Source organism: Sturnira hondurensis, unplaced genomic scaffold, assembly GCF_014824575.4.
Source record: "Sturnira hondurensis isolate 20B ecotype Veracruz unplaced genomic scaffold, ASM1482457v3 Scaffold0004091, whole genome shotgun sequence".
Classification (NCBI taxonomy): domain Eukaryota; kingdom Metazoa; phylum Chordata; class Mammalia; order Chiroptera; family Phyllostomidae; genus Sturnira; species Sturnira hondurensis.
Window position 1 is genome coordinate 248,642 of NW_028076722.1, and position 26,483 is coordinate 275,124.

General features: G+C 38.5%; 1 pseudogene; it reads right to left on the reverse strand.

Moving 5' to 3' along the window:
- Positions 1–25,537, reverse strand: part of LOC118985137 (malate dehydrogenase, mitochondrial-like) — a 54,306-nt pseudogene extending 28,769 nt beyond the window's left edge.
- Between the last annotated feature and the right edge of the window lie 946 nt (positions 25,538–26,483).

Here is a 26,483-nt window from a genome sequence, read left to right on the forward strand (position 1 = left end):
TGTCTGTTCAAGTCCTTTGCCCACTTTTTAATTGGGTTGCTTGTCTTGTTAGAGTGGAGTTGTGTAAGTTCTTTGCATATTTTGGAGATTAAACCCTTGTCTGAGGTATCATTGACAAATATGTTTTCCCATACAATTGGTTCTCTTTTTATTTTAATGCTGTTTTCTTTAGCTGTGCAGAAGCCTTTTATTTTGATGAGATCCCATTTGTTTATTCTTTCCTTTATGTCCCTTGCTCTAGGGGACATATCAGTGCTAGGATTATATTCTAAGAACCCTGAAACACCAATCCAAAAGAACCTATGCACACCAGTGTTCATAGCAGCACAATTTACAATAGCCAAAAGTTGGAAGCAACTTAGGTGCCCATTAGTAAATAAATGGATCCAAAAACTATGGTACATTTACACAATGAAATTCTATGCAGCAGAAAGAAGGAGCTTCTACCCTTGGCAACAGCATGGATGGACCTGGAAAGCATTATGCTGAATGAAATAAGCCAGGCAGTGAAAGACAAATACCATATGACCTCACCTTTAACAGGAACCTAAACAACAAAACAAACAAACAAGCAAAATATAACCACAGACACTCAAATAGAGAATCAGCTGACAGTGTCCAGAGGGGAGAGAGGAGGGAATTTCATGGGAAAAGGAGAAGGGTTTACAGGAGAGAGTATAAAGGATACAGGGACAAAAACTAAGGGGGTTGGAAATGGGAGGGAAGTAGGGAGCACTGGGGGTGTGGGCTGGGGTGGGAGTAAAAGACAGAAAACTGTACTTGAACAACAATTAAAATAAATAAATTAAAAAAAAGAAAAGGGCCCTGGCTGGTGTGGCTCAGTGGATTGACTACGGGCCTGTGAACCAAAGTGCTACTGGTTTGAGTCCCAGTCAGGGCACATGCCTGGGTTGCAGGCCAGGTCCCCAGTGGGAGGTACATGAGAGGCAACCACACATTGATGTTTCTTTCCCTCTCTCTTTTTCCTTTCCCCTCTCTCTAAAACTAAATAAATAAAAATTAAAGAAAAAGAAAAGGGCAGCCTATATCATAAGTATAGTTGACTAATCTTTATGACAAGGTGACCATGGCTTTCAGATTAAAAAATGTATTTAGGACTATAGTCTACTAAATTATAGAAGAGAGAAGGTGAAAAGAAATTAGTGCCCATCACATACCAACTCAAACAATGTATCATTTCTCCTCAGTCTTTTGACCTATAGCTAAACAAACTGTATTTTGCCATGCATAATGCACCCCCATGTATAATGCACACCCACATTTTGTGTGCACTGTACATGGGATTATTATATCCATGGCATGTAATCATTATACCTGTGTACAATGCACATCCTTATTTTTCCCTAAAAATTTTGGAAAAAATTGCTCATTATACATGGGAAAATACATTACTTTTACTAATCCAGAATACTTTCTCTATGAAGACAAACACATTCAGGTACTGGTAAGTTTATTTTTACTCTTAAGTATCTTATTTTTGTATAGTGTTTGTCCTTCAATATTTTTGAGCTCTGTTTTTTCTTGGCAGAGTAGATGTGTAAGGGACATAATTACCGAAAGTCAGTATCAGCCATCTGTTATATAGTGATAATTTTAAAGTACTCAGTGATAGCTGGTTTAACAGTTATTAAATTTGTTTTTTTGTTTGTTTTAGGAAGAGGCTTCATTAGTGACAGAGATATACTGTTATGATAAAGGAATAAAAAGGAGATATATTGCTTGAGAAGGCTTTCACATACACTTAATGTGTGACATGTCTACCAAGCACCCCTAAAACCAACATTAGAAAGGACCATTAAAGCCAGGTGAAAATGTCAGAACTGATACTACAGTTCTCCTTTTCTGGTTCTGTCAAATGCATTGAAGAGTTAGTAATACTCAAAGTCCAGATGTGGTACACATTGTATGCTATTAGCCAAAGTCAAGTAATACAATAAATTATTTGACTTTCAGAAGATTCCTTGGGCAGAAGTTAAAGTTTTAAGAATAGTTTTACAGCCATTTTATGAGTAGTTATTATAATGACCACATTAAAAGTCAGGATAAGGCCTGGCTGGTGTGGCTCAATAGATTGAGTGCTGGCCTGAGAACCAAAGGGTCACCACTTCGATTCCCAGTCAGGGTACATGCCTGGTTTGTGGGCCAGGTCCCCAGCAGGGGGTGTGTGAGAGGCAATTACACATTGATGTTTCTCTTCCTCTGTACCTCCCTTCCCCTTCTCTAAAAATCAATAAAATCTTTAAAAAAAAAATAAAAATTAGGATAATGTGGTTTCTGGCAGAGGAAGATAAAATTGAGTAATTTAGATGTGGCTAAATTATAGAAAGCCTTAAAAACTAGATAGAGAAAGTCAGAAGTGATGCAGGAAAAGAAAGGAAGACATTTAATCTGGCAGAAGGAAAGTGTTATTTTAGGAAGATTAATCAAGAATAATATTTTTAGTCTTTAGTTGCCACAAAGTAACAAAGATATTGAAATTACATAATGGATTAAGAATATCTTATATTGCCAAGTACATTCAATTTATAAAGAATAAAAGCAACTTATGTGGCATTTTCAATGATTAGTGGTTGATAGACTGATGAGATAAATCATTCTTCAATCAAATAACAGCTTGAGCACAAGAAAATAAGAGTCATAAAGTAATGAATCATTCAAAGGGGGTAGATCACCAAAATAGGAATTAATGAAGTATAAATCCTCTTAAAAATCAACATTCTTGCCCTGGCTAGTGTGGCTCTGTTGGATAGGTGTCATTTGCAAAGCTAAAAGCTGCTAGTTCGATTTCCCATTAGGTCATGTACCTGGGTTATGGGTTCAGTACCCAGTGGGTGCACATACAGAAGTCAACTGGTTGATGTTTCTCACATCAAAGTTTCTCTCCTTTTCTCCTTCCCTTCCTCTTTCTCTAAAAATAAATAAAATATTTTTTAAAACTAACATTCTTATCTGGTTTCTATCACCATCTGAAACAGACTTTCTTAATTCATTAGTCTTCATGTGAAAAATGAAGAAATCAAGCATCTTTATCTCTAAAGTTTTACCTTGCAATATATTACTGTATTTAATAAATCCTAAGATGCACGCTTTTCACATATTAAGTTTTCTGAAGTCAGCATGTATCTGTACCTTACAACTGCAATTGTCTAGCTAGCAGTTATGTAGTACTTGTCATTGCCTGCCCATGTACATTCTTGGTAATAGTTTTTAATATCATTCCCATTGACTTATATTAATTAACATGTTAAGTTTCATTGCTTTACAATTTATTGGTGATTACAATATCATTCGGTTTGAAATATGGAATTACTTGGGCATGTATATACAGCAGTAGGGTATAAAATTGATGCTATTAAAGCAAACACTTATCACTGGGGGCATGGACATGCTTTCATGATTTTATGCAAAGAAATACAAAAAGGCTTCATAAGACCTTAGGAAGATTCTCATCATAAATAGATGGCTGCTGTCTTAGGTTTTGGTTACCTTTTTTTTTGAAATTGTCTCAAATACTCTGAGCAATGTCACTCTGGGCAGGAGAAAGTTCCAAATCACTTGGAAGAGCAAAATTCAAAGGAAGAAGAGGCTGGTATGACCAGATCATGTGTCATGCAGGACTTTCATTAAAGCAATATATAATAATTTAACTTGTGATATATTTTTTCCTTAACTTTTTTCAGTGAGACTTATAACTGATGCTCTCTTAGATTTAAAGAAATGTGGTGTTCACTTCTAAGCAGCCAAAATTGATCTCTAAAATTTCAGGTATTATCTAACATATTTTACTCACATATATGATTCTAGACCTCTTATGTAATTGACTCAAGTTACAAAATCCTAAAAATTTTGTGTTAAGTTCACAACAGATTGGAAAAAACAATTCATAATTTTTTATAAAGAATGTACCTTTTAGATTTTACTTGACAATATCTACATAGAAGTACCTGTAAAATCAACACTACATTGGATTTCATACTTGCAATAGCACAATGAATTTGCAATCACATTGTAAATGAATGCTGAAACACTAGAGATCATTTCTTGAGCTGCACTGACAGTTAGGAATCATTAGATATAAAGATATTCTGCCATAAACTCAGTCGTGATTATCATATGCACAAAATTATAATTAGAGGCTAAATGCAATTACCGCACCAGCAATTTTGATAATTTTTATAACTTTCAATGTTTTCAGATTCCTAACAAGAAATGTCAGGTTACTCACAAATTATAAAGTATTGTCAGATACTATTAATACCAGAATAAAGTAAGCATAGTCCTTACCCACATATTAAAAATAAGGCTTAGGTGTTAAATTGTGAAAAATTGCTTTTCAACATTATATATACAGTTTTTAAATAGCCAAGTCTGCAACATTTTTTCAAGAGTTGCTTTTCTGTGCTTTGTGCATCAGTTGTTTTTTTTTCTGTACAGCAGTGTTTTGCAATTATTGGCCATCTTTTACTCCTGATTTTCTTTGTAGAAGATTGATTAGCACAATCAGTCACTGGAAAACAATTTTCATCACCAACGGCAGCTTCTTTTCTCTCTTGATTAGCAGCACTGCTGCAAGTTATTCAGCAGAAATAGATAATCCATAAAGACACAGCCAGGCAAACATTCTGATAAGAAAGAGGATTGAACCTGAATGCTGCTGACAGGATCCCAGGTAGACAAATGATCAATGAAACCTTGCTACCTTGTGTTTCTGTGATATTCCTCTTTTATTTAGAGAATTGGGCCTTCAGTACTGGTTTTTGTTTCTCATTTCTGTACAAATCTTTGAGTCTTTGGGAACACATTTGTCTGTGATTTGTGTGAAAAGAATGAGAATGCCTATTATGTATCATTATTACAAGCCACTGATTCATTATTTCTAATGTATGTTCTGCCACCCACACTAAAAACAGTGTCTGTCTGAAGAAATAAGTCAAATGAAATCCAATTGAACCAGATAAGTGTGTGTTTTTCTTGAAATTGTCTACTATTATTTGAGTACTCATGTTTTGATTTAAAATAAGTTTAGACTTCCAGTCAAGATGGAGGCATGGGTAGACATGCTTCACCTCACACAACCATGACAGAAATCACAACTAACCTAAAAAAAAAATACACCCAGAACTGTCAGAAAATCAAACTGTATGGAAGTCTGACAACCAAGGATTTAAAGAAGACATATTCATTGTGATGGGTAGGAGTGGTGGAGCTGGGGAGCCAGGGTAGAGAGAACATGGTGTAGCATGGAGAGGCAGTGGCAGCTGCAGTGGTGGTGGAATGAGAGGTCCCACATTCACATATGGTGGCTAAAAATCATGAGGGATGTCTTGGGAGTGAGTAATCCTAGCCTCAAGCCAGACTGCCCAGCCCAGGTTTCCAGTGCCGGGAAGATAAAGCCTCATAACTTCTGGCTATAAGAACCAGTGGGGGTTAGGTGGGCAGAGGAAACTGCCAGTTACTCAGGAGAGACTGTTTAAAGGGCCTGCATAGACCTAGAACATATGCAAACCCAAGCAATCTGGGAATCAACATCAGGGCAACAGCTAGCAGGGCGCCAGTTGCGTACGGGAAGTGGGTGAAGTGACTAGACATGGGGAAAATGCCAGGTAAGCTTCCATAAGTCAGGCAGCAGCATTGTCCCCTCTCCGACCCTCAGTCCCTGGCAGCATAACAAAGTGGGTAAAGCAGGTTGCCTGCCCTGGTGAGTACCTAAGTCTCCACCCTATACAACTTAACACATTTGCAAAGATAGGGAATCAAAACAGCTCTACCTAATACACAGAAACAAACACAGGGAGGCAGTCAAATTGAGGAGACAAAGAAATATGGCACAAATGAAAGAATAGACCAAAACTCCAGAAAAAGAACTAAACAAATCAGAGATAGCCAACCTATCAGATGCAGAGTTCAAAACACTGGTTATCGGGATGCTCAAGGAACTCATTGAGTATGGCAAAAACATAAAGGAAGAAATGAAGGCTATACTAAGTGAAATAAAGAAAAATCCACAGGGAAGCAACAATAAAGGGAAGGGAGCCTGATTTCAAACCAACAATATGGAACATGTTTATGGGGCACATAAACATTCAATCACAACAGAATAAAGAAACAAGAATTCAAAAAAAAATCAGGAGAGCCTTAGAGGAACCTCCAGAGCAACTTTAAAGATTCTAGCACCTGAATCATAGGGATGCCAGAAGGAGAAGAGGAAGAGCAAGAAATTAAAAACTTATTTGAAAAATAAATGAAAGAAAACTTCTTTAATTTGGCAAAGGGAATAGAAATACAAGCTTGGGAGGCACAGAGAGTCCCAAACAAGATGTACCCAAAGAGGACCATGCTAAGACACATCATAATTAAAATGCCAAAGATTAAAGATAAAGAGACAATCTTAAAAACAGCAATAGAAAAGCAGAGTAACCTATGAAAGAGTTCCCATAACACTATCAGTTGATTTCTCAAAAGAAACTTTCAAGGCACAAAGGGACTGGCAAATAGTATTCAAAGTGATAAAAAGGAAGGACCTACAATCAAGATGACTCTATCCAGCAAAGCTATCATTTAGAATGGAAAGGCAGATAAAGTGCTCCCCAGATAAGATAAAGCTACAGGAATTCATAACCACCGAGGCATTATTACATGAAACGTTAAAGGGACTTATTTAAGAAAAAGAAGATTAAAACTATGAACATAAAATGACAACAAACTCACAATTATCAACAAATGAATCTAAAAAAAAACAAAAACTGAAACAAATCAAGCAAACAACTAGAACAAGAACAGAATCATAGATATAGAGATCATTCAGAGGGTTATCAGCTAGGAGGAGAAAGGGGGAGAGCGGGTGAAAAGGTGCAGGTATTAAGAAGCATAATTGGTAGGAACAAAGTAGACAGAGAGCTGTTAAGAATACTATAGAAAATGGAGAAACCAAAGAACCTATATACATGGCCCATGGACATGAACTAAGAAGGGGAAATTGCTAGAAGGAATGGGGGTGTCAGGTGGAGGAGGGCAAAGGGGGAATATTGGGACAACTGTAATAGCATAATCAATGACATATACTTAAAAATAAAGTAAGTTCATGGAGGAAATATTTATGTTGACAGCAGAAAGATAAAAGGGAAAGTTCAAGAATTCTTTCTTCCTAATGCTTGGTTTATTTTCTCTGCTCAGAAGAATGAATGCATAGGGAAGCAGCAGGATAGAATGGAAAATAGATTTTGGATTCATACATATCAGGTTCAAATCTCCAGCAGGCCTACTTATTAACTGTATGGCTTTGAGCAAGCCAATTAACATTTCTGAGTCTCAGTTCTATCATCTGTAAAATGAGCACAATAGTAATGACTTTGTCAGGATTAGAGAGATTGATTACAAAATGTATACAGCCCTGCATTAGATTAAAAAATGAAAGAAAGAAAGAAAAGAAAAAGACAATGACAAAACCAACTAGAGAGTCGTTTAATTTTTTCGCATCCAAAGAAATGGCTATGGTTGTTTATCTTTTTTGACAATCAACACAACTTAAAATCCTCTTTCTTCTTTACTCTCTGTCACAGTATCACATGCACGGCTGCAGAAAAAGTCTTTCCCCTCCCTCTGTTGAAATGCTTTCAAACTCCCCAAACCCCAAACCTACATGTAGTCAAATCCATTCTGTCTTCACCACTTACTCTCTGCTGGTTGCAGTGTAATTAAAATGTATCCACCTTCTTTCACCCTTTATTGTCACAATTTCTCCAGTTCTTCCCAAGCAAAGGCCCCAGAACTGCAGACAGAGTTGAATAGGGGAGCAGATTGTGATACTTTCTAATTAACTACACCCTCCAACCCAGGCCATTTCTCTTCCCTTCAGCTACATGTTCAGTGTGAATCATATTTAGAGGGTCCAATTCCTTTTTTCCCTGGTATTTTAGATATTAGGAAATATTCCTTGGGCTCTCTTAACCCCTTTTATTTAAAATTTCCATCGACGTGAGAGCAGACAGCAAATCCCAAGTTGTATCTATCACAGAAAACTAAGAACCAGTTTAGGATTATAGGAATCCCGTGGTGGCACCCTCTGAAAAGAAATTCTGCAAATAGCATGAAGCACTTTTGAGATCGAGACCTGTTTTACCGATTTACAGGGAAAGTTTCACTAAATGTATGTCTAAATGGACTAAGAGTATGGCTGAAAATGGCTAATAATCAAGGGCAGCATTTTTTATTTCATAGAAAGCAAAGTTGAAGTTTTTTCCCCAGGAAGATTAGAAATGGACATTATGAAAAACTCTAGGGGATCTGACCCGTTGTGCTTTGCATTCCTCTCTTTTATGCTTTGGGCCATTTCTAGCTAACACTTTCCACTTCCAGAAAAGAAGGACACAATGTGCTGCTAAATTTCCTAAAGTACAAAATAAAGCCTACTTCATGTATCTTCACATGCAAATAAGCTATTAAGAGCTGAGATTGGTTGCAGCAAAATGTCATCTGAATTACTGTGATAATTCAAATGTAAAATGTTCCCCAACAGTTTTTCAGGAAGAAAATATACGGAGGCAATAGACCAACCTACACCAAATTTAAGTTTATACATTCCCAAACTGGTAGGGAAATGCAAAACTGTAGGAAAAGGGAAGTAAGGGCTGTAAAGAATTTCCTGAGTATTAGCATGAGGTTAATATGATGTATTTTCTTCCTTTTTTTTACCCCAACCCCCCCAATATGATGTATTTTTGCTGTAATGTGTGAAACTCATTTTAACAAATAGTGGTCTCTATCATTGCCTCTTTATTACAATATGTGTGCAACCGCTTTCTTAAAATGCATACATTTAGTTCAAAAGTCACCTACTGAGTCCATAATATTGTTACTCATATTCACCAAGTGGTTGGCACCAACACTACTCTGCATGATGATAGTGCTGTGTATATTGTCTCTCAGCCATCACAGTAACCCTTGTACAATGGATTTATATAACTACTAGAGTGACTAGGACACGCATTAATAACAAGTGTTCTGGGTGATAGAGTTTTAAATTTAGTGAGCGCTATTCTTCACTGTAGCAGCAGTCACATAGTCAGCTGTATGGAGACATGTGAATGCAACGGTAATAGAAATTAGACCTGCAATTTTTGGCTTTGTCCCATGAAATCGTATCTGAATGATCTTACATGGCTTTGATACAGGGGAATATTAGAGTCAGATGTTCCATTTGATGATCAAATGGGAAAAAGCATTTCAAGTAATTTAGACTTTTACCTACTTGAGGAAGTTTTTGTAAGTAGGGTCTACTAGGAATTTTGTTCTAGAATTCTCACACTCCTAATAGGCGCTTCTCTCATTAGACAAATTCGATGTATTTCCTGACACCTAACTCTTTCCCAAAACAAAGTGTGTGGTTTTATATATAATTTGCTTACTATGTCCTCAATTTCATAACCTCTTCTAGATTTATACACATAAATGCCATCCATTATTATCCTTGGATCTAATCTTCCAAAACTACAGAGTCATCACTATAAAATGTCCACCGGATCATGCCATTTTCTTCCGAAACCTTTTCAAGGACTTCCCATCATACCTAAGATGATATCTTGACTCATTTGGAGCTGACCTCTGCCTTTCTCTGCAAACTCTGCACCCCGCAGCTCTGCTGCTGCCCTCCCTATGCTACTCACTCCTGCCATTTCTTCAAACACCCAAGTTCTTACTTCAGGGCTTTTGTCCGTCTTACTCCTTGTGGTTTCCATGCCTGGTTCTCATTCCTGAGGACATGCTGTACGTGAAAACCTCTGAGAGGCCTTCCTAGAGTTTTCAGTGGAAATTAGGTTCCCTGCACACTTCAACAAAATAAACCTACATTTTGTGCAGCACTCATCATGGCTCTTAACTGTGCCTTAGTTCTGTGATAATTTGTCTGTCTGTCTCCCCTAGATAGTAAGCTATGGAAGTGCAGAGGCTTTTTCTGTTTCACTCAACATAGTGTCTTTGGAGGTTCGTACACTGCCAATATTTCTCAAAACTCATGAATTAGTGCTGCCTCAACTCTCCTTGAAATGGACTGGACAAATCCAGTCAATGGATCTATAGAAAATCGATATAAATGTGTCCCCCTCCTAGGCTCTCCTGTTCATATGGCTTTTGTTGTTTTATTTAGGTGGTTATAAATGGTGGTTATGGAAATAGATACTAATAAGCTCTTAATTGTTTTCAAAAATGGAGTAAGAAAATACAGTACTCTCCCACTATCCAGTTTTGCTTTTCACATTTTCAGTCACCCACAATTCCAGGGTCCAAAAATATTAAATGGAATACTTCGGAAATAAACAAATCAGACCTTTAAAAGTATGCATCATTCTGAGTAGTTTGATGGAATCTCATGGATGACCCCTTTGTCCAATGTAGCTGTGCTGTACATGCTGCCTGCCTGTTAGTCAGTTAGTTAGTGCTTATCTTGGTTGTCAGGTCAACTGTTACAGGATTGCAGTGCCTGTGTTCAAGTCACCTTTATTTGATTTAGGAATGGCTCAAAGCCAGTCCCATAATTTTTATGACAAGCTTTTATTTAGTTTTATTATTTATTTATTACAACCTTTATTGTTATAGTTGTTCAGTTTTATTATTATTCTTGTTAATCTCCTACTGTGCCTAAGTTATAAATTAAACTTTATCATAGGTATGTATGAGGTCTCCCCAGAAGGTACCCAGTCATGCATTATGAAAAATAGAAACATTTACTGAAGAAGTCTCAAGATACAAGAAACATTGTACACAGGAAAATGACACACCTTGAGACCTCACACAGTTCTCCCAATCGCCATCGGTTGCCTTGTTGTGTTTTCCTGAATCTTATTGATGGTCTGAATTCTCTTTCCTTTCAAAGGTGATTTGAGTTTTGGGGAAGGCAGGACTTGCAAGGCACCAAATCTGGGCTGTAGAGGGGCTGAATCACTGGATGATTTGGTGTTTTGCCAAAAAAATCTGCATGAGATGTGGTGCATGAGTAGGCACATTGTTGCATTGAGGCTGACAACCACCAATTGCCCAAAGCTATGGCCTTTTGAATCATCCAAACAGTTTCCATGGAGGAATGGTCTAGCTTCATGCAAAATTTGATGCAGATTCGTTGCTCTACTTGCTCAGTCATTCTGAATGTGATGGCCCCACAGTACATAAGCTCACCCAACAATGTCTACCACCCCCACTGACTAGTATAGTGAAACCATCATTGTTCACACATGCATATTCCAGCCCACTCTCCTTGGCTACCAGGTTACCTTACATTGATGTTGTGCAAACAATTCTTGTTATACTAACAATGGTTGGATTTTTTCTGGACAGACTCCTTGTATGTATAGGAGAAAACATTATATATATAGAATTTGGTGCTATCTGTGGCTTCAGGCATCCACTGAGGGGTCTTGAAATGATACTGCAATATCATTGGGAGAATATGTTTCAATTGATGAGTAGAGGGATTCAGGAAATGTCAAGAGGTGAGAGTGCTATTTGGGGCAGTGGAATTGAGAAGAAATCTCTTGTAAGTAGATGATCAATGGATTTGAAGGACAGCATATCAAATATGCGATTTCAATTTGCTTTGATATATTATGTTCTTATATTATTCGATAGATTTCTTTTTTAATTTAATTTATTTATTTTTAGAGAGAGGGGAAGGGAGGGTGAGAGGGGGAGAAACATCAACGCAAGAAAGAAACATCAGTTGGTTGCTTTTGACACTCCCTCAGACCGAAAACTAAATCCACAACCCGCGCATGTACCCTGGCCAGGAGTCAACTGGTAACCCTTCACTTTGCAGAATGATGCCCAAACAGCTGAGCCAGACCAGTTGGGGCTCAACAGAATTCTTAAAATAATATCCTGTTCAGTTTTGGTTTGAGGCCTCAAGAAGTGAGGTATGTATCTCATATTAGGTTTCCCCTTGGGGTGGAGGGAAGGGAACAACGCTGAGACACAGAGTAGAGGGTAAGCATTACCTGAAGGCATGCAATCAGACCTGGCATTCCCCTTTACTTTGACACCTCTAGCAGGAATTTGCAACAACCTTTGATGGGCCAGTGTGTTACTGGACAGGCAGGTTCCAGAGCGGGTCTGCCTCAGGCCTGCCTGTAAGTGTGGGTTCTTGACTTCATGCAGGAAAGACTTCATAACACGCGTCCAGGTGCTTTTGATAGTATGTTCATTAAGGCAAGAGACACTGAAACAAAGGAAGGACTTGGGGTAGAAGAAGTAACAGTAGAGCCTAGGCAATGCTTTGCTTTGGCTTCCTAGAACAGTTATAAGAAAGGAATGAGCCAAGGCAGGGCTGCTGTCAGCTCACTGGGTAGTCAGAGAAAAAGGGGGCCCTGGAGACAGGACCAGGGGTTAGCCTGGTTAGTGGTGCCGCTGTCTACTGCTCCCCTGGCTCCAACTCCCTTGGGAACCCTTAGAGTTTAGGAGGAAATCAAAGGTTCACACCAGGGAAGTGGCATGGGTCAGCTCTAGAATGAGCCCACACTGAGTCTTTGTCCGGAGCGCTGTTTACCTTTTTTCTGTGGGTGAGAACCTTGGGAAGGTGGGTTAGCAGAATATTGATCAACTTTTCAGGTGCATTTTTAATATGATGATGTGTCAAAATGAGCACATCAGAGGGGTTTCGGAATATTCTTTGGTCTGCTACACGGTTTTACTTTTATCTTGAGTCTGTCTGGCTTTTAATGGGGTTTTGTTATTTGTTCCTGACTTCATCAGTCCTTGGTTCGGCTGGCACAAATGGCAATAATTGGGTCTCTGTTCTCTATCTCCCAGACCAGGGAGGTTTAAGCTATGCATTCTCTGATTAGGGAGGAGAGGTATAAGCCATTTGCTCTCGAGTGTCCTTGGTTAGGGGAGATAAGGTCTGGTGATCCGACAGCTGGCTGTAACCTGCTCAAACTGTTTGCCCTCAACCTCAAAACTGCTCAAACTGTTTGCCCTTGTTTGATTTCCCTGTCTCAGTTTCCCCAGTGCACCTGCCCAGGAACTTCCTAGCTTTTTACTATCCTGCCTCAATTGGACTATCTATGAGGGATTGAGACCACTATTATTTAGACTTTGTAGAGCCCCTAGACCCTGTACCCAACGAAGAGTTTAGAGTGGCTGAGACTAAGGGAATCACAGAGTTGATTCAGGGTTACGAGTATAACTTCTTAGACATAAGCTCCAGACATTGATGTTAGTGATATTGTGTAAAAATTATTGGATGATTTAGCTAACACTGTGGCATCTCTGCCACAAAATATTCTGTAATCCTATTAAACTAGGTGCCCTGACTAGTGTGACTCAGTGGATTGAGAACTGGCCTACAACTGAAAGGTCACCAGTTCGATTCCCAGTCAGAGCACATGCCTGGGTTGCAGGCCGGGGTTCCCCAGTTGGTGGCACACAAGAGGCAACCGATCAACATTTCTGCCGCCTGTCAGTGTGTTTCTCCCTCTCTATGGCCTTCCTTTCCCCTCTATCTAAAAATAAATAAATGAAATATTTTAATTAAAAAAAAACACATGAAAATTTCTCTTAGTTCTTTACTAATTTACAGTTTTCCAGCCTCCAGGAAGGCAGGGTTCTATATCAGTTATTACATTTTGTAACTATACATTTAAACATACTCTGTACAATGAAACAGACAGTAAATGCTTTTGAACTATATATAGACACATATACACACATATCTATACATCCATGCATATGTATTATATAAATAAAAATATATCTAGTGGAAATATTATAAATTACTTCCCGAAATGACCTCTAAATGTATAGACAGTGAAAGCTATAATTAAATTTATGTAACCATTTAAAGTAAAATATGGATCTTGGCTCTCTAATTTTTTAATTAACAACTCCAAGCTATTATAATAATATTATATTCTTAACATTAAAAATGTGATATACTCATTACATTTACAATCTCAATTCTTTAATACTAAGCATTTAGCTTATTTCATTCTTGTTTTTTTTTCCTTTAAGCTTGGTGTTGGTTGTTGCTGCTGCTTCCTTCCTTCCTTCCTTCCTTCCTTCCTTCCTCCCCCCACCCCATCTCTTTCTGTTTCTCTCTTTCTTTCTTCCTTTCTTTCTTTAAAAATGTGTTTCAACCAGGAACTATATCATCATATAAAAGCAACAGTGTGATCTCTAGGTTATGAAGACTAGAATTAAAAAGTCTCTACACAGAAAACGTCCAAGTTTCCTGCTTGGCAAAGCTTAGGTGCAATTTGATGAAATGTTTAATAAGCTGAATTTTTCTTCATGGTGTAAACAAAATGACGAGACTGAATCTGTGCCTGACAATTTCAATCTAAATCCACAGCTACACGAAATACCACTCACTGTGCACTTCACCTAGGAGTATAACCATATTTTTTTAGGCAGTGGGGAGGGGGAGGCAAAGTGACTACAGAGAACGAAAATGTGAGGAGAAGAAACAGTGTGTACTAGACAGCATAAAGCTAGCAAAACAACAGTCTCAATGAATGCATCTCCTAAATGTGTAAAAACTATACTCCAACTTTGGGAAATTAATTAAAAAAGATGGAGAAAGTGTTTGAATAATTGCAATTTAACATGAAAATCCACGTATGATAGAATGGAGAATTTATGAAACATGTTATTTGAAAAACCTTGTTCTTTTTCTTTGTCCAGATTAAGAAAAAGTAACTAAGTTTATCACCGTCTGATGTATTTCATCCTACTACTAACAAATTAATAATAGACTCCTGGTTCTGCATTTACTACTTAGGACTTTCTAACAAATGCTGCTGAGCCCAGTGTTGGGGAGGGGGAAATTTCCCCTTTCCCTTCTTAGTTCTTCTGCCTGGTTGAATAGTTCAGATGACCTAAGACAGATTCAGAGGAGAAAAACAATCAAATTCAGTTCCTCATGGATTCAGTACTACAGGGGCTCCATGAGAACGTGGAGCCCAAGGACAAATAGGGCCGCTGAGGCTTATATGCCACTCTGGACCTAAGGGGAAAGGAGAGTAGTGGCGGGACATCAAAGTGTAGAAGGCCATTCACTAGGCGATGGAAAGCAAATGCTTGGGAAACAAATGCTTGCCTGCTGGGCCAACTTTGACAATGGAACACAGAGAGGGCTCTGATCAAACAGGCCTTGCTAGGCTCCTCTCTGTCTGTCACAACTGGTTTGTGTTAAACTACACGATGACAACTCCCTACGTGGAGCAGGTTCTTTACCTAAATTCTTTTAGGCAGGTAGGAGGAAGGTGGGAGGTTTTACCTGAATGTTTTTTTTCAATCTCAAAATAATCCATATCTCAATGAGGCATGTTTTGGGGTGAAAAAGTCTGCTCTCCTTCACCAGTAGGGAAGTCACCAAATAAACAATCAATTTTTAGTCAGGACTAAACCTGCAGTCTCTAGTCTCCTTTTGTTAGCATTCGAAGACAGCAGGTTGAGTTGGAAGATATTGTTTATGTCCCCTGAAGTGGTTTTGACCAGTTGAATCTCAGTTTTTAAAAAGATTTTATTAGCCCTGGCTGGTGTAGCTCAGTGGTTTGAGTGCGGGCCTGCGAACCAGACGATCGCGGTTCGATTCCCAGTCAGGGCACATGCCTGGGTTGCAGGTCAGTTCCCGGCAGGGGCCAGTTCCCAGCAGGGGATGCACGAGAAGCAACCATACATTGATATTTCTCTTCCTCTCTCCTTCCCTTCCCCTCTAAAGATAAATAAATAAATATTTTTAAAGACGATTTTATGTATTTATTTTTAGAGAGAGGAGAAGGGAAGGAGAAAGAGAGGGGGAGAAATATCAGTGTGTGGTTGCCTCTCACATGCTCCCTACTGGGAACCTGGCCTGCAACCCAGGCATGTGCCCTGACTGGGAATCAAACTGGTGACCCTTTGGTTTGCAGGCCAGTACTCAATCCACTGAGCCACACCAGCAAGGGCTCAATCTTAGCTTTAAGAAGATTTTCAGGGAGACCAGGGATATTGGTAAGGTCTGTACTAGGTGCAAGGCCAACAGTGAAGCCCTTTAGTCTTTAGGTGAGTTGTGTTTTTCTGTGCATAAAGTTGTTCCTGTTTTTGCTTTCTCATGCCCACTCAAAACAAGACCATTAGCATCTTCACTTGTTTTATTCTCTTCTGCTTTGGCTTTCTTGGAGCGCTCTTCTTTATGAGGTGACGATGTTCTCTTAAGTCCTAGAGGATTAGGAAATTTTGTTGCTATAGTCCCTGAAGTTCTATGAGGTTGGTTTATCGGACATGTTGAAGAATGGATCATTGGCTTTGGTGGTGGAGAAATGGTTGTGCGGCAGTCTGAGGAATGCTTTGTACTTGCTGTACGCCCTGAACTTTCTTTCACTGGAATTTACTTGTGGTACAGAACATTCAGTAGTCTGCATGTTGGTCGTGCATTCTCCTATTACAACTGGAGAGAGACTGTTTCTGTCCATGGGGCTGTTAGAACAGTTTGATGGAACATCTTCTGAGCAGTAGTAGGTTAAGGCACAGACATTCAGTTATCACTGCTCACTGGTAAATAGAGGCTGAGGACACTCAGAGAGGTCAATCTGACACCTTCTGTTGAACGATTTTGCCTTTTCTGAAGCACACGGTTAGGTAGTAGCTGAAGCTGATTTGTTTTTACATACACTGCAGCTGTTTTTCTTTTAACTTCACTCACCTTCCTGCTTACTTCTTGCCTATAAACTGTATCCATGAGAGACTGATTATCATAGGGAAAATCAGCATTAGGGTTATCAGAGTTTTTCTTTTTTAAACACTAAGTCAGTCACCTGTATTGTATGAAATTCTTCCTTATCCATTCTCATTGTCCTCCTTTTAATTATTACTGGGGATCAGTTCTCTCCCTGCCCCTGGATGAAATCCTTGACATTGCCCTCCAGTTTTCCAGGCCTTTGTAAACAATACAAACATTTAAATCTCTTTAAAGCATTGACAAGTTCAATTTCATCTCATAAGGACTTAGCTCCAGTCTAATCTAATGTTATTTCAACGGCCAAACTTGTTCAGAGTTAAACTTTTCTCTTCCCTAAGCATAGGGTTCCTTGCAGGAGAGGGACAGGAACCAGCTTCTCTTAACCATGTACTAATTAGTACATGGCTGGCCCTAGGGCAACAGTGAGAAGAGCAGAGTTTAGTTGCCCTGAAGCGGTTGGGTCAGTTGAACTCCAGCGTTGAAGCACTTTGGCAATAATAGTGTTCCAATGATGACTCTTTCCTTCCCATGGAGCATATGTATGGGGTCCTTAGCAATTTTCCTATCAGAGATCTCCCACTTCGACCCCTTACTGAGCTGAATGCCTTTTACCTGGCTGGCTATACTGGATTTCAGCCTCGGCCTCTGGGCTTTGGGTGGTTTATAATTGAGGTTCTTATGTAAATTTGGAGGAAACCCAGATTGTTCTCCCTTTTTCAAAGTCATCTGCAGTCCTCAGGAAACCTGCAGCTCTGCCCCACGTTTGTTGGAAGAAGAGCTAGCTCACAGGGCAGCCATCTCCACTCCACCAGTTGCAAGGGGCAGCACTGGCTGCCAGGGCAGGCTGCCACAATGGCATGTGATCATTCTGAACGAAAATCACTTCAGAAGCAGCTTGAGCAAGAAGAGCTCTCTGGCTCTCCCTTGTTGCCCTAAAAGCAGAAGATAAATCTCCAGGAGAGGTGCACTCCCTACTCCTCAAGGGCTGAGACACACCTTATCACAAGAGTTATTAAATCTAGTCAAAAAAGTCTGTATAAACAAACCTTGTTGTGTCTTTTCTAATTTATTTCCTAAGCCCAAACCTTGCTTAGATTCCTTTCGAATGAGCACTGACTTTCTTTGTCCTGTCAATTGCTCACAAATTGGTTGTTTCTTTGTTTCAAAAGTGTAAAAAGGTTTCTGGTTCCATCATTTCCTTGAGCCCCATTATATGATCCGAGCGTCATATTGTGATTCTCTCATGAGCGAGTATTAAATTGTCTTTTTTCTTCTCTTGCTACAGTACTGTCTTAATTATATTAAGTATTGGTCTAGCTGCAGGAACTAAAGAAGGGTAGGTGGAGGAAATTCTCCCCCTCCTAGACACAGCCATAGATCTTGCCTTTAAAAATCATAGGAAGGCTCTGGCTGGTGGCTTAGTGGATTGAGCACTGGCCTGCGAACTGAAAAGTCACCAGTTCCCTGGGTTGTGGGACAGTGTAAGAGGCAACCAACTGGCTCATGGATGTTTCTCTCCCTCTCTTTCTCCCTCCCTTCCCCTCTCTCTAAAAAATAAATAAATAAAATCTCTTTAAAACAAGAATTGATAGGAAGAAGTCAGATGCTTGTCCTCTTGTTTCTCAAACTCTCAGAAACACATTTCAAGGCTGTCTTGTAGATCCCAAAGCTCCTCCCACTTGAGTTGAGGGGAAGTGAAGCAGAGCACAATGAAATCTTTCTCAAAATAAATCCTGTCACTACTGCATACCCTAAATATTCATCAGAGTCGCCCAAATGAAAATGAAAATATCAAGTTTTAATGAGGATGTGGAGCAACTGGAACTCTCACATACTACTGGTGGGAGTATAAATTGCTATAGTTACTGGAAAATGCCTTGGCATTATATACTACAGCTGAATATATATCTATTCTCTATGACCTAGCAATTCTATTCTTTAGGAATATATCTAATAGACATGCACACATATGTTCAACTAAAGTATGTTTGTAGAAGCCTCATTTGTAATAGCCCCAAAATGAAAATTATCCAATTGCTTATTAGTAATAGAATATAAAGGTAAATGGTGGAATGTTCACACAATGAAGTGCTATACAGCACTGAGGATGATCATTCAACAATTGTACATGCTAAAATATCAAAAACACAATATTGAGCAGATGAAGCCAAGCACAAGAGTACATAATGTATGGCATGATTTATACAAAACCTTTAACCTAGGCAAAGTTATTCTGTTATGTTGGAGGTCAGGGATAGTGGGGAGATTGGCTGGAAAAAGCTGGAAGGAGGAATCTGTGTTGTTGATAATGTTATGTTTCCTGATCTTGTGCTACTGCTATGGGTAAGTTGAGTTCATAAACTTTTATTGAGCTACACACTTATTTATACATACCCTTTTCTTTTGGATATTATACTTCAGTAGAAATTATAAAACAAAACAAAAGAAAACAAAGACAACCCAACAACAATGAGATGAACCATCTTGATTTTTTAATCTCACCATCTTTGCTGAGTTGGAGACCAGTGATCTGCTAATGCTAGAGGACCCAGCTTTAGACCACACCCTTTGCAAATCTTCCACTGATGAGCCAACCCTTTGGCTTTGTGTGTTCACCAGGCAATTACTATTCTCTTCTGGACTTTTGTGGCCTCATTCTGATCCTACAGAAAGAATTGCATTCATCATCTAGTTACATAAATGATACCCTTGGTAAAGAATCTGGGGACTTAAACAAGGACTCCATCTATGCTCATTGGCAGATAGAGTGGGTCACAAGATACCAAAAGCCTTAAAAACAGTAGAACCTTACCAAATGGGACCTGAAGTGACTACTGTCTCTACATTAACCTCAAAGGTCACAATTCCAGATTCATTCTGCCAAGGTCCTTTGGGTAATATCTTTATTAATTCACATGGGATATGGATTGGTGTGGCAATAAAGCTGAAGTGGGAAGGGTTTTAGAAAATGTCAGAGAAGAAAAGTGATTTAATCTGCATTAGTTTTGTTAATTTTTTATCATAATGAAGGCAGGCACTCTGAAAATATTTAATATTCTTGAATCAGATTGTTCTTTCTCAAATCCACACATACCCTGGACTCCAAAGAGGCTGCACCTATTGAAGTAATACACAAATAGCAGGATATTTGGACAGACTCTCTAAAAGATAATTACTAGTCACAGGCATGAAGATTTTTATGTTTCAAAATAAACATGGACAAATTGATTTCCATTTGGCAATGTGACCAGCAAGAAATGGTATTATCAAGTTTCCCACGTCCACACCAACATCAGGTAATAGAATTTATTTAAATATATGCATACATGTTATATATGTATCTGTATGCAAATATGTGTATGCACATATGTATTAGATAAATTTCACAGGTGGAAACAGCCGTTTCAACATTTTAAATTTAAAGAGAAAGCATAATGTCCATCATTTTATATTTTACTTTTTAAGGAAAAAAACTTTTAAGCACAAAATGACTGTTTTATTGAGTTGCATTTGTTCTGAAAAAATATAAAATGGAGCTTCTGATCAATCTGTAGCAAAGAAACTCTGAAGGGAACAAAAGGTCAATGGTCTTAGGTTTTTCAAGTAGTTTAAAAATTGACAGTTACATCAGTTTCAGAAGACCTAAGTAGATAGATACTATTTGCAATGATATTCACTCTTTTGTTCAGTGCATTGCATTATCTGATGCCAAGCTAATGCCAGAATAAATTATTAACAATTATTTCTCTCTCTTTCAATAGCTGGAACACAGAATAATTCCTTTGTTTTTCTTATATGTAGTTTATTAGAACACATGTAATTTCAGAACAAATTCTCCCATAACTATCTGAAATTATTATCATGATTTATGAGGCCATTTCCAAATGGAAAAATTTCTTAAGATATAGCAAGGAAAATAATGGAGCTGTTAGAATTTTCTATTTTAGTATATTATGAAGCAACAAGAGATGTGCTTTAGAGAAATTACTTAGAATTGTACAATGCTATTTCAAGATGCTTCATACTTTATAAGGAGTTGGATTATTATAATAGAGCAAATGCTCATTTGTATTAGTGCTAGTATCCTCACTCATATCTTCATACTCTATCATTTACCAATTTTAACAGCTTTATTCTGGGAAGTTTATATACATTACAGTTCATTCAATTTAAGTGTACAATTAAAGGTATTTGAGTAAATTATGGAGTCGTGCAACTATAACCACAATCTAACATGACCTACTTGCCCATTAAATTCACTCAATAGTCTCACCCTCAGTTCTTGACAATTGCTAATCAATTTTCTGTCTCTATAGACTGCCCTTTCCTGGATGTTCTATGTAAGTGAAATCATACAATATGTGATCTTTCACTTGGTGTTAGTGTCTTTCACTTAGCTATTTTTTAAAGATTCATTTATGATATAGCATGTAGCAATAGCTCATTCTTTTTTATTACTGATTAATATTTGACTTTATATATATATATATATATATATATATATATATATATATCACATTTTGTATATCTGTTCATGAATTGATGGACATTTGGGTTATTTTTAGTTTTTTTGACTATTGTATATAATGCTGCTATGATCATTTGTGTACAAATCTGTGTGTTTATCTCTTTTGTCTAGATACTTAGGAGTGACATTGCTGGGTTGTATGGTAAATTGCTACATCTAGTATCACAACTCAGACAGCTGCGATGTTGTCCTTTGCTGATTGTTTGCTACTAAGTAGCTATTGTTTCAAACAAATTCCCTGCATGTGGGTTACCTGATCAGGTCAGCCTCCACTGGTAGTGAACTCCTGATGACAATGGCTTGCCCAACTTAGAGCTATTATCCACAATGAGCTCAGCAGCAGGTAGGGGAAGAAAGGGAGCAGGTGTGGGTGAAAATGCTGTTTGTACAGGAAGCACAAAGTTCTGCATTTTTTAAGCATAAGCAAATGATTCTCAGATACTTATATGCCTTTGGTTGATTTCCAAACAATATTGAAATGACTGGTTTTTGACAATTGCTTCCAGTTGTATCATTGTGTGTTAGGTGCAGGACTTGCAAATCTCTTCATTCCACCATTCTAGAAGTCTTGTCTCTTCCAAATACCAGGTTTTTAAAACTTGTTTTTTTAAAAAAACAAAAAACAAAAACAAAAAACAAATATATCTGTCTTGGCCAGATAGCTCAGTTGGTTAGAGCATTGTCTGGATACACAAAGGTTGCAGGTTTGATCCCTGGTCAGGTCACATACAAGAATCAAGCAATGAGCCCTGGCTGGTGTGGTTCAGTGTATTGAGCAGTGGACTGTGAACCAAAAGGTAGTGGTTCAATTCCCAGTCAGGGCACATACCTGGGTTGAAGGAAAGGTCCCCAGTAGGGGGCGCACAAGAAGCAACCACACAGTGATGTTTCTCTTCCTCTCTTTCTCCCTCCCTTCCCCTCTCTAAAAATAAATAAATAAAATCTTAAAAAAGAATCAAGCAATGAGTGCATAAATCAGTAGAACAAATCAATGTGTCTCTCTCTGTCACTCCCTTCCCCTCTCTACAAAAATCAATGAATAAAAATTAAAAAATACAAAGATATCAAAGAATCTTTTTCATATATGTAAATATATAACTATATAAATACATGCACACACACCTGTATGTTCGCTGAGGATCTTAAACATCTTTCATAGAGACACTTAAGAAAAAGTTGTTATATGAGTATAGATAGGCTAGACAATATTGTTTAATAAAAAGGTACTAAGTTGAGAATACAATAAAATGTAAAGAACTTCCCACATGTCATTCTACCTCTGTGTAAAGGAATAAACATGAATCTTACCTGACACCAATGATGGAGCAAAACTTAATGTTCTTACATTAGTTTAGAATTCTTCTTTATCATATTCCCAAGTTCTCCACCTGCACACATACAAACACACACATCTTCCCATTAATAGTGACATTTAATTAACCATGCACATGATTTTCAATGGGTAATTGTGAGTTAGTTCATCAAGGTCAGTAGGACTTCATATTTGCATAGTACTAGGTTGTTTCTTCTAGGAAGAAAAGGTAAGAATAAGAAGAGTTTGGGCACTGATTGGGGTGGCTCCGTGGGTTGGGCTTCATCTCACAAACAGAAAGGTCCGGGGTTTGATTCCCAGTCTGGGCACATGCCTAGGTTGTGGGCCAGGTCCCTGATTGGGGGCATGCAAGAGGCAACCAATTAATGTCTCTCTCACACATCGATGTTTTGCTCCCTTTCTCCCTCCCTTCCCCTCTCTCTAAAAATAAATGAAACATTTTTTTAAAAAGAGTTGGGGATTCACTGCTGAGCTCCCACAAGCCATTTAAAAGTAGATAACTAGTGTTGTCTCGGAAATCTCTGAGGTCTCCCTCTGCGCCCCCTGCCCCATGCAATCAGTTTGTCAGTTAATTGCCTGTGGCAAAAGTTAATGTTCTAATAAACTAGGTATTAACTGATGTAATGAGTGGTATCATGTAGGTTATTGCCATTATAAACCATACTTAACAGTTTAGAAAATCAATAACATATTAAACAATGGTTAGGCTCCTGGAAGAGTTCCTTGGCAAACGGTCGTTTTCTGACAGATTGTGACTGATTCTTCTGCTTTTTAGAAGGTAGAACATGTTCTGCTGCCTTAGTAACTATTAAAAGTTTGTGTATATGGCAACATCACATACACATTCAGATATCAATGAGCCATAGAACCATGTTCTCAACTTCCATCAATGGTGCTGCTCATTTATAGATCTATGGATTGGGGAGGAGATAGGGAAGGGAGTTAGCTATGATAGAGGCCTGATGCTTGTTTCCATTGCTTTTATCCACACACAAACTCATTTATTGATTAAGAATAAATAAGTGACAAGTGAGGAATAGGGAGATGTATTTGGCAATTTTCTCTATTTTTAATTTTTTTAAATTTATTTCTATTGTACTTTTCCCCATTACCATTTATCTGTGAATGTGCTGTCCCCAGCGGTCAGGGGTAGTGCTGATCTTGTGTATGTACTCTTCATGCTGTGGCTTTTACTACATATTACTGCTTAGAAGCATCATCTTGAAGCTGCTAGTTAGAAAAATGCAGATTCACAGGAGATGTAGAGGCAACAATTCATTCCCAAGGCAAGATTGTCTCTGCGCTGTCAGAATATAGTCCCCTACCCGAGCTTCTGGAGAGTCCAATTAGTCAGAGAATAACTGGGAAATATTTGTGAGGACAATAAATAGAAAACAGCATCATATCGTCTGATCATTTTTAAAAGAATGAGTTCATAGTCTAAATGGTATTTTCATTGCAATCCCCCACCCCACACTTCAAGTCCCTTCATTAAGTAAATATCTGTAGGTTTTATCATTTATGCACAAAACCTAATTTTATGTTTACTCTTCTCCCTTCCCCACTATATTTCCACAGCAAAAGGTTTCTATCATGAATACATATCTTATTAATGCACCATGGGAGCAAAGTTATGGAAATGATTTGTAAGAGGATTATGTGATGTAGAAGAAAGAACGTTCACCTGGGAGACAGAAAACCTGTGTTCCTCTTGTGATCTTGTGATTAAAGTATTGAGTAACCATGAGGAAATTACGATATCCCTGCACCTAAAGTTGTTCATATGTACAATTAGGAATTGTCCGAGATCTTGTCAAGGGCCCTTCCAGTGTAACATTATATTTCAGTGATTACTGGGCAATTTCTATGTGCTAGTCACTGTGCTGAGCCTTTTCTCTTTTCATTTTTCTCTTCACAACACCCTTGTGACATAGGTGTCATTATGGCCATTTCGCTGATGGAGAGCCACAGCTTGGAGAGTAAAAAGAATGTGCTGTAGACACAGTTTGTAAGTGGCTTGGCTGGTATTCTGATTTCTAATGACTATTCTGCACTGCTCACCTGAACCAAAATGTTATTAATGGTCAAAGCTTTTGTCATCAAAGCTGCCATTCTAGGACTTCAGATTTAAGATCTGGTACCTGAGAGATGGTAATAGATCTTATGTCAATACATTGAGGTGTTTGAGTACCAGTTGATTATCGGCCACTGCCATGTCCAGTCCCAGCGCCAACCATGCTGTCTGACAAAGTCCAAGCATGGGGAGGACGACTTCAAAGAAGCGTGTTCCGGCCTGGCAGACGTAGCATGAATGGACATGTGGTATTGATCTTAATCTTGCTGTCTCTTGGTGTTCTAACCTTTACCTTTCTGATCATTTGGAATCTCCTAGAAATGCTGACTGTTCTCAGAGCTGAACAGCAACTAGGTCAGGCTGAGAACAATATCACCTTGGCCTTTCCCCAGAATAACCCCTCCTTCCCTGACCTGATTAAGCAACTGTAGGATATGATGATATCAGCTAGTAGGGGGCCTGGAATACCCAAGGCAGCCCCCTGAAGTAAGTCCCGAGGCAAATCCCCTTTAATGAAATAGCCCCTGAATGTTTAAAGTCGTTAGAATAACAGCCCCTCCTTTACCTTGAATAGGGATATATATTTATGGTTAAAATAACTTTTGTTGAAACTATGGGAATTTTCGTATTTTTCCTAATTACTTTTATATTGATTTTTTTCTGTTCAACTGATTATACTATGCACCTGTAAATGTTAATGAAAATATAAAAAACCTGCTTGTAATAAACGGAATAGTGCTTCACCTGCCTTTGAGCTGTATAGTTGCCTGTTACCCATTGCCGACGCCTATCCTTACCTCGAGGGACCCCTGGACCCTGCTGCGGCCGGACCGCGGCAGGCCACTTCCCAGACCTTCTCCTTGTTCTTGCTTTAGACATCCCTCCTTCACTGCCATATAATCCATTCAGCAACTAACAGCGCATGCCTGGAATTGCCTTCCAAGACCCTCTTCAGCATTCGGGCCTGTATGTACCCTGCTTGGACCTGTCTCCATTTTACACTGTAATACTGGTTGTGATGTACTTTAAATAGTGCCCTTGAAATTACTATTGTAGCTGCCCTTTCTTCCCTTTACCTACAGAGACAAACAGGATGAGTTGACTTCTGCCCTAAAAAGATGTTTTCCAAAGCCCCTGGTTGAGGATGAATTTTGATTTAGAGTTTAGGTTAATTTGGCTGAGTTGTTCCAAATCTGCTTCTCAAACTCTTTGCCTGGGTTCTGTCCCCTATTACTGTGGCCTTGTCTGGGGACCTGTTTCCTGAGTGCCTCTATACGAGTATATCTCTGAGCTTCTAGTAGGTGACTGCCTTCAACTTTGCTTGCTATTATCTCTGGCCTTATCTTCCAGATAAGCCTGACATTTCCTCCTCTTCTGATTGCCAAGTTTCTAGATCTATTCCTTGCTTTCATTGGCTTTATGGTCTTACCCAATACTTCCTCTGATCTTCAGTATAACTCACTCCCTCTGTGGTGGATTTGGGTGGTTTAAGGCCCCTGATTTGTGCTCTACCTGAGGCTAGAGACCAAAGGAGGGTTGTTTCCTGCAGATTGGTTTGTCCATGTGAGAGATTTTCTCAACTTCCTATTAGGACTCGAGAATATAAAAGTGAGACATCCATGAAATGTTTTCTAGTCTTACTAATGTTATATCTAACCCACTACTTAAAAGTAACAAAGAAATCTCCTTCTCCTCTGCTGAAAAAAATTCAGTTCTTATCACTTTTCATCTTACCATGTATTTTACTTATCTTTTTAATTTGGTTGTCTTTATAGAAGGTAAGGTTTATTGGGGTAGGATTTGTCTTGTCTATTGTTGTATCTCA